This window comes from Coturnix japonica, chromosome 1 (genome assembly GCF_001577835.2).
Source record: "Coturnix japonica isolate 7356 chromosome 1, Coturnix japonica 2.1, whole genome shotgun sequence".
NCBI lineage: Eukaryota > Metazoa > Chordata > Aves > Galliformes > Phasianidae > Coturnix > Coturnix japonica.
This window is the reverse complement of record NC_029516.1, coordinates 81,199,662-81,215,939: the sequence shown is the minus strand read 5'-3', so window position 1 is coordinate 81,215,939 and position 16,278 is coordinate 81,199,662. Positions and strand designations below refer to the sequence as shown.

The following is a 16,278-nucleotide window of genomic DNA, read 5'->3' as shown; positions in this document are numbered from 1 at the left end:
ATACATTGTTTGACATTAGCTCAGGAATATCTACCAAGAATGAAAAGGAAGGAATTTTGCTATGTTTATCTGAAATACGTAGGTCCTGAGTGAGAGAACTTTATAGGCTCTGGTGTACTAAGGCTATATCTCAGTCTGTCAAAATATCTTATGATTAGTTGGGTAAGGAATCGAGCATATTTCGTACACATTGCAGCCAGAGTAAATTCTTCTTTATGAGAAAGATGATATTTTTAGCAAATGTGCCTACTGTCAGAATTTAGCATAAGAATATAATGGGTATCATATTCAAATTCTAACAAACACAAAAAATTTAAAATACATATGTATCTCAGATCTCAGTCTATGATTATTAGAATGGGAGTAATAGGCCAATTAAACACATTAATAAAGATTTCCTTTTTTCTTTTTTTCCCCCCTCATTTTCTCTAAAAGCCTTTAGAAATATAGCAACTAGAGCATTATGGCTTAATTTCACAGTTCAGGAAGTTCTTAGTAGCTGACAGTGAAAACAATGCAATCTTCTTTACCACTGTTTCACAAAATAGATGTATTGATGTATTATACAGAGGAATTCAGAACTGATGTTCATGGCCTTATTTCACCTTAAAATTTTAGATAACGGGAATTAGGGACAGAATTTACAAATACAGAAGCAAGAGGTGTTGACAGCATTTTATTCATGTCCCACTTGAGTCAGTTCTGTGCTCTTCTTTAGCAAAATGCAACTAGACACCTGCAGGACTTTTAGCTTCATTTCTCAGCTACTGTGAGAGTACAGATAGCTGTTAGAGCAGGAACTGTCAGTCAGAAAGTCCAGATTCAGCTCCTGGGTCTGGAACAGTTTTGGTATCCAGCCTTGTAGGACTTATTATAATTACAGAGGAAGAGGCAGTCTGGAGATAATATTTTATTTTCTATCCCACAGAAGTAATGCAAGAATTAATTAAAGTATGCAAAACAGTGGGAGATCCTGAGGCTGTGAATATCCTATAGAACTGCTAATAATTTATCACGTCTCTTTTTGACCATGTGTGCACAGTCAGCTATATGTTTTCCTCAAAAATATTAATCTTGCCAGAATAATAATATTGAGCTTTTTATTATCTCTGCATCTCATAGTTTTCTATAAAGAACATAACTAGTTGTAATTGATATAGGTTTCCTGCAATCTCTTTTTTATACTTCTTCACATGTTAAATAATCTATGCAAATTTATCCACTACATTTAGGAAAAATTATGTGCTCAGTATTCTTCCAATTTCTTTTGTCAGATTTTATGTCTTAATCTGGAATTAACCGGATGGTGGATTTAGACACGCATTTGATCTCTCAAACTGCTCATACTGAAGCATTTCCAATATGCCAGAAGGTATGGCCGTAGTCACTGTTTGCAAGTGACCAATCTATTCACATGCTCATTGGGTGAAATAAGGACTATTTAAAAAAAGAAAAATGTTTTTTACTTGACAGTGGCAGCAAACCATGACAGAAAGGGACTGATGCAGTGGTGGAAGAAAGTTGTGTCATTTTTAAGCTATAGAATAGTTGAAAGTTTGGTGTCTAATAAATGACTCCAGTTTGGTGCAGTTATTGTTGCACAACATAGATCTTGATATCCACAGTTGACTACCATGATGACCTAGAAAACTGAAATTTGTCTGTAAAGATTATGGGTACTGTTTAAGATACTGAATTTGTCCTTACACTGAATTCTGTTTGAACTGATCTTCAAAGACAAACCCAATAATAATAATAATAATAATAATAATAATAATAATAATAATAATAATAATAATAATAATAATAATAATAATAATAATAATAATAATAAGGAGCTTTACAGTTTCATTTATCTGCACTGGGATCAGTGGGTTGAAAGTATATTATTTTGGAAGTGGTCTGTGTAAATAATGACTGAGGTTCAGAGATCCATAACTGCTAGACAAAAACTTCAAAACAAAAGTTCAAAAGCACTTACATGTTGAATGCAGGTCATGAATGGCCCCTTCTATATGCAGTTGTTTCAATGAGCAATAACCACCCCAATTTCATTCACAAGCTGTCTGCTTGTGCATCTGCATCTCTGACTGTCTGCTACAATGTCATCTTTCTTCTCAAATTTAGGGTGTATTGGATGGTAACAATATATTGATATCTATTTAAAGATATCAATTATTTTGTTTTCATTATTGATTCAGTTGTAGAATAAACAACTTTGGAAAAAAGATCAATCCACAACTCACAACTTCAAGAATTTTATAATGTATATGGTAACGCTAAATAATGTGATACTGACTGAAGGATAGTAAAGCATCTGGCACCCTAAATGAGTCATTTCATCTTCATTTCTCCTTCTCCTTCTCCTTCTCCTTCTCCTTCTCCTTCTCCTTCTCCTTCTCCTTCTCCTTCTCCTTCTCCTTCTCCTTCTCCTTCTCCTTTCCTTTTCCTCTCCTCTCCCTCCCCTCCTCCCCTCCCCTCCCCTCCCTCCCCTCCCTCCCTCCCCTCCCCTCCCCTCCTCTCCCCTCCCTCCCCTCCCTCCCCCCTCCCCTCCCCTCCCCTCCCCTCCCTCCCCTTCCCCTCCCCTCCCCTCCCTCCCCTCCCACTCCCCTCCCCTCCCTCCCCTCCCCCCTCCCCCCTCCCCTCCCCCTCCCCCCCCTCCCTCCCCTCCCTCCCTCCCTCCCCCCCTCCCTCCCCTCCCTCCCCTCCCCTCCCTCCTCCCTTTTCACAATGAAAAATGAACAGTTAGTTTTTGCTTGGATCTGAGAAGCCAAAGCTTCCACTTTTGTATCTTCGACAGTGAGAGACTGAGCACAGATCTCCCATTTGCTGTTTAAGTGCGTAACAAATCTTTATGGTCTTCTCTTCTAAAATAAAATAACTGTCACATGAGAAACAGTTTAACAGGTCTTCCATAGATTACTTCTGCTTATTTTTATGTATACAAAGGTAGAAAGTGGGCTTGGTGATTCTTCTGATGGATTTTGTATTTGCTGTCATACCTTGATACCTAAAGTGAAATAGACTTCATTGAGTTATTTATTTCTTGCTATGTTTCAAAAATAATGACCGTACATTGTCATTAAAGGTGGGTACCATTAGATATTTGAAGAGTCCCAGTTTACTGACTCAGTGTGTACTTAAGAAACAAACAAAAACAAGGCAGTACAAATATCAGAAAATACGGAGATTTTCAAAAGTCCTCAAGAACTTTCCAAAGTTCTGGGCGTGGTAGCAGACATTTATTTACTGAATCTTTATGCTATAGTGGTTGAGCGTAAAACAACTTATTCTTCTATAGACTGATCAGATACTGAATAATATTAGGGGGATTTCTGTACATCCATGTGGGTGCCAGAGGGATCAGTGTTAATTTGTTAATATTTTTTTCTAAAAGATGGAGTTCTTACTCATATGCAGTGAATATCTGAATAACAGTAAGTCATTGTCAACCATACTGAAGACATACAAGAAATCTGATTAGCATTTCAAACTCAGTGACAAATTGTCAGTCCACGCCAGAATTACTGTTACAGCTGTTTCATTGTTACATTCAGTTTTTACTAGCAATGACACAAATCATTCTGTGGAAGACTATGCCGTAACAGGAATATAATCTCATTTCAAACTTAGAAGGATGAGGAAATATTCTTCCAGTACAAAATAAATGAAGTGACATTAGGTATAGAATGTGTTCTGTCACACCTCTTGGTGTTCTTATTAAGCTGTCTTCAATGTGATGCTCTCATATCTGTTGCAAAACCTCATTTGTATTTTATTTATCTCTGTCATATTTAGTGTAAGCATACAAACCTCTAGAGTAAATTAATTAAAATACCAGGGGAAAAGTAAATAGCAAAATTTAAGATGCTTCTCTGCTGGTTTATTTAGGCCTACTGTGAGCCTTGTGATATCCAGTGACAGGTTTTTTTAAGATGTTTTTTTTTTAGATTTTTTTGGGTGAGAGAGCGAAATGCAGGTGACTGATAGTGGTAGTAATAAGAACTATATGCATTTAGCCATTACTTAAATATATGTCATTTTTTAAAAGATTTTTTTGTTCACTGTAGACCAGCTACTGTCATTGCAGCTATTGTATCAGAAACTTCCAGTTAGAAATGGACTCTAGAAGTTCAAATGGATATAGAGGACCAGACATGTTCATTTGCAATGTCCACATATAAGAAAGGCTTCAAGGGAGTAGAAGTACTTTTGCTAGGAGTGACCTAGTATTCTTCAAATGTTCTGAAACTGAATTGATTTTTCTTTCTGTAAGTAGATGCATGAACAATAAAACCAGAATGTTTTTGCCATTCCCTTTTTCTGACTGACTTACCTTTGGCTGGCAACTCTAGCAGTTTCTCAGAAAAAAATCCTCTTTACTCTACCTCACTGTTCTTGGCTGGGAGATTGCAAAACTGATATCCGAAATCAAATTTTCATCAGAAGTGATCAGAGTCCTTGCTAATGCCTAGAATGTTTTCTGAAATTCTAGAACTGTTCAGAAATGATTTTAAAAGGCTGTCACATTACAGACAGATCAAGAAGTGCCAACAAATGAGCTTTTAGGCCTTTTTTCCAATCATATAAATTCAGGGTGGCAGGGATTCTCGTTACTTATTTTGTGAATATGCCATTCTCTAGGCTCTTATGGTAGGACAGCCATCTCAAAGACACATGTTAGAGAATAGGAAAAAAAGACCATCAGGGAATTAGAAAATAAATAATGTTCTTGCTAATCTAAGATGACAGTGTTTTACAAAAGAATCTGGCATCAAAAGGAGGGAACAAGCACTGCTGGGATCTCACTGTTTTTAGAACTCATAGATTGCAGCCCAGAATAGCATATGAGAAACTTGTGAGTAATACCCATTGTATGCTTACTGACATCTGGAGGGCTGCCAACATCTTCATTTCAATAATTGCATGCTCTCAGTGATTGTGGTACTATACAAGAAACAGATCCTGGGAACAGTGAATGTTTTTCTTTTTTCTTTCTTCTTCTTATTCTATATACGTATATATATATATATATATTTTTTTTTTTAATTTTTTTTTTGAGGGGGAGGATATGGGATGAGGGAGGGGTAGGTATAAATGATTAAGTGTTAAAGCAAGAAAGATAACCCAATTGAAAACTTAATTCTGGGAATGCTAGTGGAATCCAGACTACTCTTAAAAAAGCTACTTACTCAAATATTTAAATTTGCTTGCTTAATTTTTTAAATAATTTTTGGTTTTGTTGAGCAGTTAGAAAATAAGAATTTACTGGAAAGCTCTGCCTTCAGGATATGGTAATGTATATTGGTTTTGGTGTTGTTAAGTCTCCGTAGTAAACTTTTGCCTAGGTAAATTACTGATGTGCAAGGCAGCTCTTCTTTTGTTTATCACATCCTTTACTTTTCTTCTCACTGGATATGTACTTGTATGCCACAAAGCCTCTTACTCATGGAAATCAATTTTTAAATACCTGTGTATGTCTATTCTCAGAAGTAGGTTATGTTTGTTCATACAGTTAAGAAATGAAAAAAATCTGCATTATCTTTATTTTAACACAGCTCAGCAAATGTCTGAATATTTGCTGCTGAGCTCTACATTGGGAAAAGTTGAAAAGAGATTTGGATACATTTAAATAATGCAATTTCAGTCAGAGTATTCTAGGAACATGATGAAAAGAGAGGCTAAGTTTGTCAAACATATTATTCCTGGCAAATTATTCATTTGAATTTAACAAGCATGCAACAGATGCTTTATTTTGTATGCTTCTGAACCACTTCTTCAGCCACTTCCTCTTAAAAACGACACGTACTGGGGAGTCTCCATCCTTACTCTTCACGAGTTAGATCACTGAAAATGTTTTCCCATAGCTGCAGGCCATATCACCATTCCCTATCGCAGTTCAATTAAGATGTTACACTTTTCTTCCTCCCTGCTCTCCTTTTATCTTTCCTTCCTCTTATGTTTCTACAGTACTGTTTTTCTCCACTGTGGCAGAATGGTCCTGAATACTGATAAAGTTAAACTTGAGGTAAATTACTGGAGGAATAGGCTCACTCTGCAGTGTCTGGTGACTTCCAAACATCAACATTTTTGTGTTCTGATGGTTCCAAGAATTACCTATGTTTTCAACATTTACTTGTTGAAAAGTTGAAGACTCAGTACAAAATGAAGTGAAATCATATTAGCTCTCACAAGGCCTCTATTAGCATTAAGGTTGAGAAAACTCTAGAAATTAGGCTAGTGTGATGCAGAATACTGTTGTATTGTAGCAGTAAAGTTGGTTTTATTATTATTATTATTACTATTGCTTTGCTTTGTCATTCAACCCACATGGGGGCATTTCTACTCAAGTTCTTATCTTTCCCACTTTCTAGTTTTTTGTTATTGTTGTTTTTGTTTTTGCTATGTTGTGAAATTCTTTATTATTATTTCTTTTAATCTTAACTGAAATAGAGTGAATTTGAAAGAAGAATTTCCAGGTTTACACTAACTGAGGTGTTTCAATGTAAAAAAGAAAAATTTGGGTGCACCTCCACTGTCAAAAAACCTGCATATTTAATAAATTAATTTAGGATTCTTAGCTAAATCTCAAGGCCTTACTGGCTAGATTAAGTAACCAAAACAGTCTGCCTACTGTTATATCCAGTTGCTCAGTACACTCCTTTCTTTTGAGAAGTCCCCACGCACATTTTCAGACTTAACAGTTTCAAAGTCTAATTAGCAAAAAATAAAATAAAAAATGTATGTATATATACACATACACAATTTGTACTTAATATAAAATTTGGGCAATGCACAGAAAGAATCTGAGGGAATCTACTGGAGGTTCATATGGTCATGTATTTTTCATTTCTTGCTTTTAATTATTGCCTTATTGCATTACCTGTAGTTTTTGCTTTATTGGGAGGCCCTCACCAGTTACCCTCATGGAAAAGACAGGAGAACTTCCCCTTCAGCTGAAATCGAAAGACCACGTCTCACAGAGCCAGAACTCATGTGTTATACTTCAGGAACAAGGGAAGTATTCAGTTTACCTGTTAGTTTGATTGTAAGCTTGTTTTCATTTGGGTGACAAGCTGGGGTGTGAAATTGTAGAAGTGATGATGGAAGATGGAGACAATCTAGGACAAAGCAGTAGATTGAAAATTGAATTTCTTATATTGTGGTTTACATAAATAAAATCAGTTCCTTTGAGTTTGCTGGTATTCAGTGCCCTGTGGGGTACTATATGCCACTGTCCTCTTCCAATGCTAATAAATACATCACCCTGGGAGATCAAAACTATTAAAGTAGGTGAGTTTTTCAGTTTTTGTATTAAGTCAAATTGCTGCTAGAGTTTCAAATCTTTCCATGTCAATTTGTCTAAGTTGGAAGCTCATCTAAACCAATGTTTGTAAAGGTAAGTGATCAGGATGGCAAACTAAAATATCTTTCAGGAACACAACCCTTTCTTTTTTTTGTCTGTTCCATCCAATTCACTCTGTCCAATAAAATTCTATTTCCTGGGGAAAGAAAAATTTCCTTAGATCTATGTTCAGAACATCACTGCTACAGTAAAGAAGTAATACAGGAATTTACCACAGTGGAAAAGTATTACAAGAGCATTATCAAATTCACTTAATAGCTATTGAAAATTCCTAATTTTTCTCAGTGTATATAAAGAAGAGGTAACTAAAATTTAATTCAGTATAAATACCAAATTCTAAGATGTTCATTAGGAGATGATTAGTATTCCTTATGCAGAAGCACATATTAGAACATCTTACAGTGTAACGTTCCTAGCTTTTTTCAGGAAAAGAAATGAATGTCTTACTTGTGGCATATTAAAAAATTCCCTTAGTTAAACCTTCCATTTTGCTATTTAACTCATACTAGTGTAGATATTTGAATATGTGTTTACGTTTAAATTTAGAGTTCTACATATTTATGATTATTATTTTATTTTTTTTAATTAAAATTTAGAGTCTACCATTTTCTTCTGAAGAAGAAAACTTACCATAGGTTGAGACTGTATAAAGTAACCCTTGTAACGTGTCAGACTGCTCTTCTGCCATCTCTTTTCCGTGACTGCTGCATGGTATCTGGGCTGATGCTAATCTAGAAGGACAGTCACACCTCATGAAAGAATCATCACTGCTAATCAAATCAGAATGAAACCCACCACTCTGCATCACTAGAGACATTTCACGTGCTGAATATTTCATGCACTGGGGTCTGTGGCTGTAGATGAAATTCTCTCAACAGCTCTTTGTTGCGTGCAAATATTTACTCAGACACTGTGGTGTGGTTGAACTGGTGTGCAGTAACACCAGGAAGCCTTGAGTGATCCTTATAAGTAATGGTAATTACATGTGACTCCACACATGCTAGGTCAGAGTGACTTGCAGACAGCCTCTTGCTCTGTCAACGCTCCCCTTGCCTGCATGATTAAGTGGGCAGTGTGCCACAGGAAATTTGATGCATACAGGATGACAAATGTCTGTTTTGGCTGCTGAGAATTGAACTCAATCGTAGATCTGCAGAAACATCAAAACACAATCAAGGGCTGACATCAAACCCGTGAGCCAGGAGAATTCCTGAGGCAAAAGAGTTGAACTTGAAAGTACAAGGAAAGTGTGTTTTGCTTTATACAGTAGCACACCAGTTTGTTTCTGTTGACTTGTTAGTAGGAGGGATGGAAGAAGTAACGCTCAGAAAAATAAGTCTCTGCCTTTTCAGTTATTCTTTACACTAAAGTTATAGCAGCAGAATGGCAAAAGAGCAGAACAATACAGAACAGTAAGTTTGCTTTCTGTTTCTATATTTAACCTTTTTTTGTTTGTTTGTTCCCCTTAAGTATGATGTATGTAGGATGAAAAGTGTGCTGAATTCTTCTTTACCCTGACAGTATCTCCCTGTGACATCAGACTGAACTGTGTTATAAATAGTGGCCCAGATGTTCTGCTAACCTGCTGCTTTTGTCAGTGCTTAATCTGATTTTGTGGCTCTTACAAAAATAACTTCTATGGATGTTGTTACTTGCCTGTTGCTTGTATTTGTTACCATGACAAATTATGGCAAAAGGGGTAAGGCTGTGGAATAGTATTTATTATACATCTCCCAGTGGAGGTAAAGACTCTGTTCATCTCACTTTACAGCCCTAGGACTAGGTATGCACAAACTGAATAGCATTGTATGTTGATGTGTATGATGGAATACACTTCCAGGCTGGAAGCATGCCATAACTTTACAACACAAACCCATCTTTGAGTGGAGCATATTTTCCTTTATTTTTTTTTTTTTTGTGTGAGTGATGATAGTGGATAGTGGATTCTACATCAAGTTTATCTTGTGGACTTCATTTTACCTAGAGCACTTCTGCTTTGGTATTTCTGGTGCTCACTCAGCCTCACAAGGTTTATTGCTCTTAATGACTACAAATGATGGAAAATGTCCTGTGGATCTGACTTGATGTTCTTCTGGAGCCAGTACAGCTCTGGGAGCTTGTCCCTGCAAAAGAATGGAGCTGGAAGGCAGCTGTCCATGAGGTGAGGAACTGTAGGTACTGATTTCGTAAAACTGGCAAACTGTTCAGAAATGAAGCAAGTTTAGATTCTGTAGTTTCCATTTCTTGTGCTGAGGTGACCACAAAGAAATTTCCTTTATTTCAGAAACAATCCCTTTTCATGTGAAGTGGAAGATGTCTTGAGAAAATTGAAGTTGGTCTTGGATTAAGGTAGTATCAGAGTTAATTTTCTGTTGTGCTCACTTCTTGTAAAGCACAAATGTTCTCTTCACCCCAAGGAGCCTACCATCGCTTTTGTCATCCTACTACACTGAAGGTGGGGACAAAATACTTTCTACTAAGCAGGAGTTCAGGAGTTGTGAATAGGATGTTTTGATAAGAGTTATCTTCTGAATTTGTTCAGTCTGTGGAGTTGACCAAAATAATGGAACACTGAAAGCAATTTGAAGCAGATGTCAATACTTGTTGGATAAATCACTTTCATTAAACAATATTATCAGGTTCTAGTCATCCATGAGGAGACTGATGTCTCTAAAACAAAGGCTTCATAAGGAGTTCAAAAGTATGTTGCAAAGGAATACTTCCAGGGATGGTCTCCAAGCAGAATTCCTCAGAGCGCAACTTCTGCTCTGTCTCAGTTGTACACTGTCATATAGTTCTGATATTATGAATCAGTGAAAACTTTAATTATTTTAATCCCAGAACAATTTAGGATACACATACTCTTCTGGATACTGAGGATGTAGTTGTGTTAAGTACAGAGGATCAAAACCAAAACAGCTCCTCCCTCTGTGTACCTTGTTTCAACTGCACTGGACAGATAGTGATAAACAGAAGCATCTATCACTAGTGATACTAGCCAAAACTGCTTCAGTAAAGGCTGGAGATACACGATTAACCCCTTGCAAATAAAACTTTCATGGCCTAAAAAAGAACATCAAACTAGAAGCAAATAAAACCCAAAAAATATCTCTGCAGATATACCAAGCAAGCTCTGAAAACAACTCAGCTTTCTTCCAAGAATGACAGATTTATTTTCTGGATGAAAATGAACAAGTTTGTCATACTCCCAACTGTTTGCTTTCAGTGTACAAACTGCTTTTGCATGCAGCAGCATAAACTCTGCTTGCCTCAGGCTTAGGGTCTTGAGCTCCTCTAGTCAGTGCCTGCGTCTGTACTGGTAGATGGAAACTGTTGCTTTCAGGCAACCCCTTCCTCAGGCGTGGTCTCTCTTGGGGTTTATGATTTCATAGATAGTCTACCTCTGGAAATATAAATTGCTCATTACAAGCTGGAGATTGATAGCATTCTTTTTTTTAAGGTGTTGCCGATTTTTGAACAGCAGAACTCACAATGCTATATGTGCATTTGTCTATCCATAAATGCTTGCTGTGGTAAGCAGAATGCTTCAAGATGTGGGCATGGTTGTTTGACACTGTAAACAAAGCAGCATTTGTAAAGAATTTTCTTCAGGCACACTATATGTATACATGTACATCATCTTTCCACAAAATCTTGGTGTTGCATGATGTGGCTTTACTATTTCTTCTTCTGGATAGACAGTCATCCTCTTTAAACTAGACAATCTGAAAGAACTGCTGATTATCCTTTCTAGTTTTGTTTTTCTTTGTTTTTTACTTTCTTTGCAATGATAATTCTGAAGAGCATTTCAAATCTTGCATGTTTCATCCTTTTGAGAAGGCAATTAATCTACTGCTGTGTAAGATATTTTTTGAGAATTCTGGGCTTCTTGGAGAACCTTTTTTTGCATCATGATCTTTCTCAGGAGCCACTCTTTCTTTTCTGATCTGTAGTGGTGTAATACAAATTCATTCAACATATATCCTTGCCCAGGCTGGATAAGGTCCTGGGCAACCTGATCTAGCTGTGTTGTCTCTGTTCATTGAAAGGGAAATGGTTTAGATGGCCTTCAGAGAACCCTGCCAACTCTAAGAATTCTATGATATCAAGAAAAGCTGAAAAAGTTATGATGTGATGTATCAAGTTTCCGTGCAAATGAACTTCACTATTCCGTATTTATTTAAAGAAAATCCTGACTGATTGCTAGCATTCATAGCATCTTATGGTATCTAATAAATGAACATGTCATTACTCTTGAGTGTTGAGCAGCTGCATGGAATCCCTTAATGCAGCTGTTTTTTGGTTCTTTGCCATTTGCTTAGTACCTGGGAAGTACTGAGTGGTGGTTATAGTAAGAGTGTGATTTCTACACTGCGTGTAACACGCAACTTACTTCTGTTAGCTCATGCTTGCTTTCAGGTTTTCCTGCTGCCTTATGGGTCATAAGGGTATCTTATCCTGCAGGGTTTCTGCTGAACGCATCAGGACTGTTGCTTGAGTAAGATAATAGAGATAAGAGTAAGAGCTGTAAAATGTTACCAAGTACACAGAGAGAAGGTAAACTGTCTCTTTTATTAAAGAGAGTTTCATTTGTATTTTTCTTTTTTGATGTTACCTAAAAAGAAATGTTCTGTAGACTCTATTTCACTGCAGTCTTCCAAGTGAAAATGTATAAGGCTCAAAATTTCCATCCATTTTGTGGCTGACTAAAACAGTATGACATACCTGCAATGAGTTGTCTGAAACAGCATAATTACAGTTTCTTGGGAAATGTGTGCTAAGGAAATCTTACTTGTGACTAAAATCCCCTAATAAGTAAAAGAAACTTTAATGCATGTACATTGTAAGTGCTTGACCTGATCTTTAGAGCAAGGTCACTGAATTTCACACTAGCAGCTACATTTCAAAACTGGTACATCTTTGGTAATATCTTGTGTATATGCTCGATCTAAACTGTTTTACATACTAAACATTCTTTGCTTTTGAAAATTGGGAATTACAGTCCCTGTCAAATTCATTCAGAAAGAAATGAAGAAAAAATGGATCTTTTTTTTTTTTTTTTTTTACACCTACTTTAAAGCATAAGTGTTGCCTGGGCTGCACTAGGTGAAGAGGAATTGTCTTGATCTGCATATAAAATATATGATGTAGTTAATGTCTGTAAGTACTAAAACTTCTTTTATTTTTAATTTTAATTAAAACATAAAAAGGATGGCAACAGAAACAGGAAGCTAGTGGGATATTTGATCTTTTTTTGTGAAACCCATGCATCATTCTGGTTTGATGGAAGTGTCTGCAATTCTCAGTGAGTTCTCAAATGAAAAAAAAATATTTGCCAAAACTTGAGCACGTCATAAGGTAAGTATCATTTTGAACAATATTATAGTTTGAAACACAGCACAGGCAAGTTTCACTGTGAAGATGCACGTTCAACTCACTTAAATGAGCAGTAAAATCCACCAAAACACTAAACGCTGTCAGTGAGCCATTTTTCATCTTCATGTTCTGACACAAATTTTCCATTTGATTCCATAAATGGTTAAAAATCACACACTAATGGTAAAATTTAAAGATCTTTGGGGACACATTACTAGATGATTTGAGCTGTGTGTGGTCTGCTGACAGTGGGCTGGACATGGCTGCTTTAAAGAGTGAATAAATTAATGAGAATGTGTTGTGCTTCTCCTGTTTTCTAATGGTTATATCTCAGAAAATAAATATCTTCCTATATCCTTTTTCTAAGAGGAACACAAGGATACTTCAGGCAGAATCAGAAATAAACTTCAAGTAATTGAAGTTCTGCTTTATCTGCTTTTCATTCCCTAATGGACCTTTGTCCCCCAAAAGACTGAGATGAGATGGGTATGTCCTGATTAATGCGGACTATTTACCATTTCTGCTGATAAGCTGGGGGATGCATTAAATCTGCCTCAGCAAGTGGCAGTGAAGTTTCAAATAGTAACGAGGACAGCTGCATCTTCATTGACTCTTGAAAGTCAAGTGCTTCTAAACTCTTTCTCAGCTTCTGAGACTGCTGATGTGATTCAGTTAATTTTGAAACTGTAACATCAAGGATTTTTGCTGTCTTTTGTGTTGGTGGAAATACTACTAGCTGTAGTTATGAAGTTATTACAAGTATTACTTGTAATGGTTTTTGGATAGTGGTTTGTATCAAACTAGATATATATTTTGAATGAGCAGTAAAACAGCTCACATCCTACCTTGGAATTTGAAATTATAGAGCTAGACAAGTACTTGACAATTACATGAGGAAATGATGGATCCGAGTGTTCAGCTTCCTCAGGTGTGTGCATCTCAGACTTTATGGATTGCATGTGCTTGGTGCCTGAGAAAGAAACAGTAGCGATTACTTGAAATACTGCAGGCCCTCTGTATTCTTGTCAAGGTGAAGGCTTTAGCCTCTTAGGTGTTTTTTTTGTTTGCTTGTTTGTTTGTTTTTCCCTGTAGTACTGAAGAAGTGCATGAAATTTAGATTTCAAATGCACCTGACCATAATCTCAGTTTGAAAGCAGAGAGGAAATAAGTAGATACTTTGCTCATTTCTGCTTCAAAACATAGTAAAAGCAGGATCTGAAATGTACGTAGTCCTCTGGTATTGGACTGCCAATATCATCTTTGCCAGCACCACAAACTGCTAAAGGACCAGTGCAGAAGTAGCCACTACTCCCATTCATTTTTCCATGCTTTCATAACCAGTCATGTAAGCTGCAGCTCTTGCCCGACCTTTTGTTCTTTGTTTATGTTTTTTCATTTCTTTATTCATTCCTCCCAGCTACATTCATTTCCATACTGGTCAGTGAACTTTGCCAGTCCTCTCTGACAAATTCCTTGTTTCTGCTGCCCTGACCTTGTTGAATTTTACTCTCAGGGAAGAAAATAGTTTCCTTGGGAAGACTTCTACTGTTTCTACAGGACTGAGAAGCCTTGAACATATCCCAAATAGAGGTTTGTGTATTCCTCCCATGGATGATGGCTCTGTACAGATTAGAGAAACTGTAAGGTAATTAGTGTTGAAATTTCAGTGGTGCAAACTACCTTATTTGTAAAAAATGCCATTGTACCTGCTTTATTATATATTTATTCTAATAATTCAGCTAACTTAATCTGATCAGTAAAATTTTTACTAGTGTAGCTACTCTTTTGAAATCCACGTTGGTGACATGTTCTCAAAGAAAAGGTGAAGTACACTTCTGATCAAAGATAGTGAGTGCTACTGAACTGCCAACCTCTTGTACAACTCTTATGAGAGATATATCTTTGTATGATTTGCATATTGTAAGTACTTTGAGTATGGCAAGGAACTTCGGAACATAATGAATACAAGGCTACATTTCAAGTGCATTTAATTCTCTGTCTTTGGTAGAGGCTAGTACTTCTATTATGAAGAAAGGTTAAAAAGAATCACAAGAATGTAAGAAAAAACTACCTTTGTGATAATGTCTCACTTGGATCTCTGCCAAGTAAACATGGATTTGTAAATTGTTATGAACCTCAAAGTATGTTAAGCATTAGTTATCATTCTGGATAATTATTTATTTTGTGTGTCGATTGCTTTTAAATAGTTTAATGTATTCTTCTCGCATGAAGCTAAAAATTGCTTGTTGAGCGAAGGCACATTTCCTTTTGTCCTGAATAAAATGTTATTATATCTCATGTAAATACTTTTATGTATAGAGAAAACAAAGCTGTTTAAAGGTTCTTCAAATTTATAAGGGTAAGGTGTGGACGGATAATTGTGGGATTGAAATCACCTGGAGTTAGAAGTTCAGTTACCTCCAGGATCTTTGTTCTTGTTGTGGGACCAAGAGTAACCTCTTCCTATTGAAATTTTGTCATTACAAAGCTACAAAATTTACAGTAGCATGATTTAATTTCAGCCAGATACTTCAATCTCTAAATTGGGTGAGTATGAAACGGGAACACAAAGGGAGGAAAAAGTCCAAAGTCAAATAGATTTTCAATTGTCTCATCAAAATGGCCTAAAATATACAATTTCTGTTGTCTTTTATTTAGTAACTTGTTGATTTTTGAAAGCTTTCACTAGGAAATACATAAAACTAAAAAAAAAAAAAAAAAAAAAAAAAGAAAGAAAAAAGAGAGAGAAAAAAAGAAAAAAGAAAAAAGAAAAAGGGAGGGGGGGGGGGGGGGGGGGGGAGGGAGGGATGAGGAGGAAGATATTGCTTCTCTGAAATCTACAAAAGAAGTGGTGCTTTTATCTTGTAGCAAAAATTCCTGACATACTGCTATACAACCAAAGTGATGTGCATCCAGCTGCTGTGAAGCAGAGAGTTTTATGGAAAAGCCATTCAGTGCACACTAAAAAGACACCTGCTGGTCAGTGCTCAGATTTAATCAATTGGCCGACTCATTGCTGCTGAGTTCCTGCTGTGTGCACATTCTGTACAGCATGCCAGCCAAAATTGGGATTGTCTTTGCTCAGCAGGCATTTTACCAGCTGAACTGAATGGCAAATATCCCCCCAGGCAAACCACTGGATAGATAGTAAATGTCAATGACATATAATATGTGGATACTCTTAATTAATAATTTGATGCTGATAACAGAATAGCCCTTGAACTGAGTTACTGAAAATGTGGCTCTGTAAGGTTGACTGTTTGCTTCTGTATATGTTGACTGGGGTCAGTATGAGATCTATGCCCTTTATAATACATGTGGACTTGTACACAGCCTTTCTTTTGGCCCAAGGAATTCACTTAGAAATTGAATTTGTAGCCTGGGCTACAAAGATTACCTATGTATTCTGGTTTACAGAAAATCTGACCAGGCCTAGAGAGTGAATTCCTGCTGGCACACCATATTATGCTGTAGAAGAAGATGTTTCATAGATGATAAAGTTGAGGAGACTACTGTTCATATAAATAATTTGCTCT

The 16,278-nt window shown here is 36.5% G+C and overlaps 1 long non-coding RNA gene across 1 annotated transcript in view; it reads left to right on the top strand.

Annotated features, from left to right (window-relative positions):
- Window positions 1–6,224: 6,224 nt before the first annotated feature.
- LOC107321691 overlaps window positions 6,225–16,278 on the top strand; it is a 66,706-nt gene continuing 56,652 nt past the window's right edge. The window contains exon 1 of the long non-coding RNA XR_004309166.1: window positions 6,225–14,387. This is a non-coding gene — a long non-coding RNA (uncharacterized LOC107321691). The remainder of the gene's footprint in view (window positions 14,388–16,278) is intronic.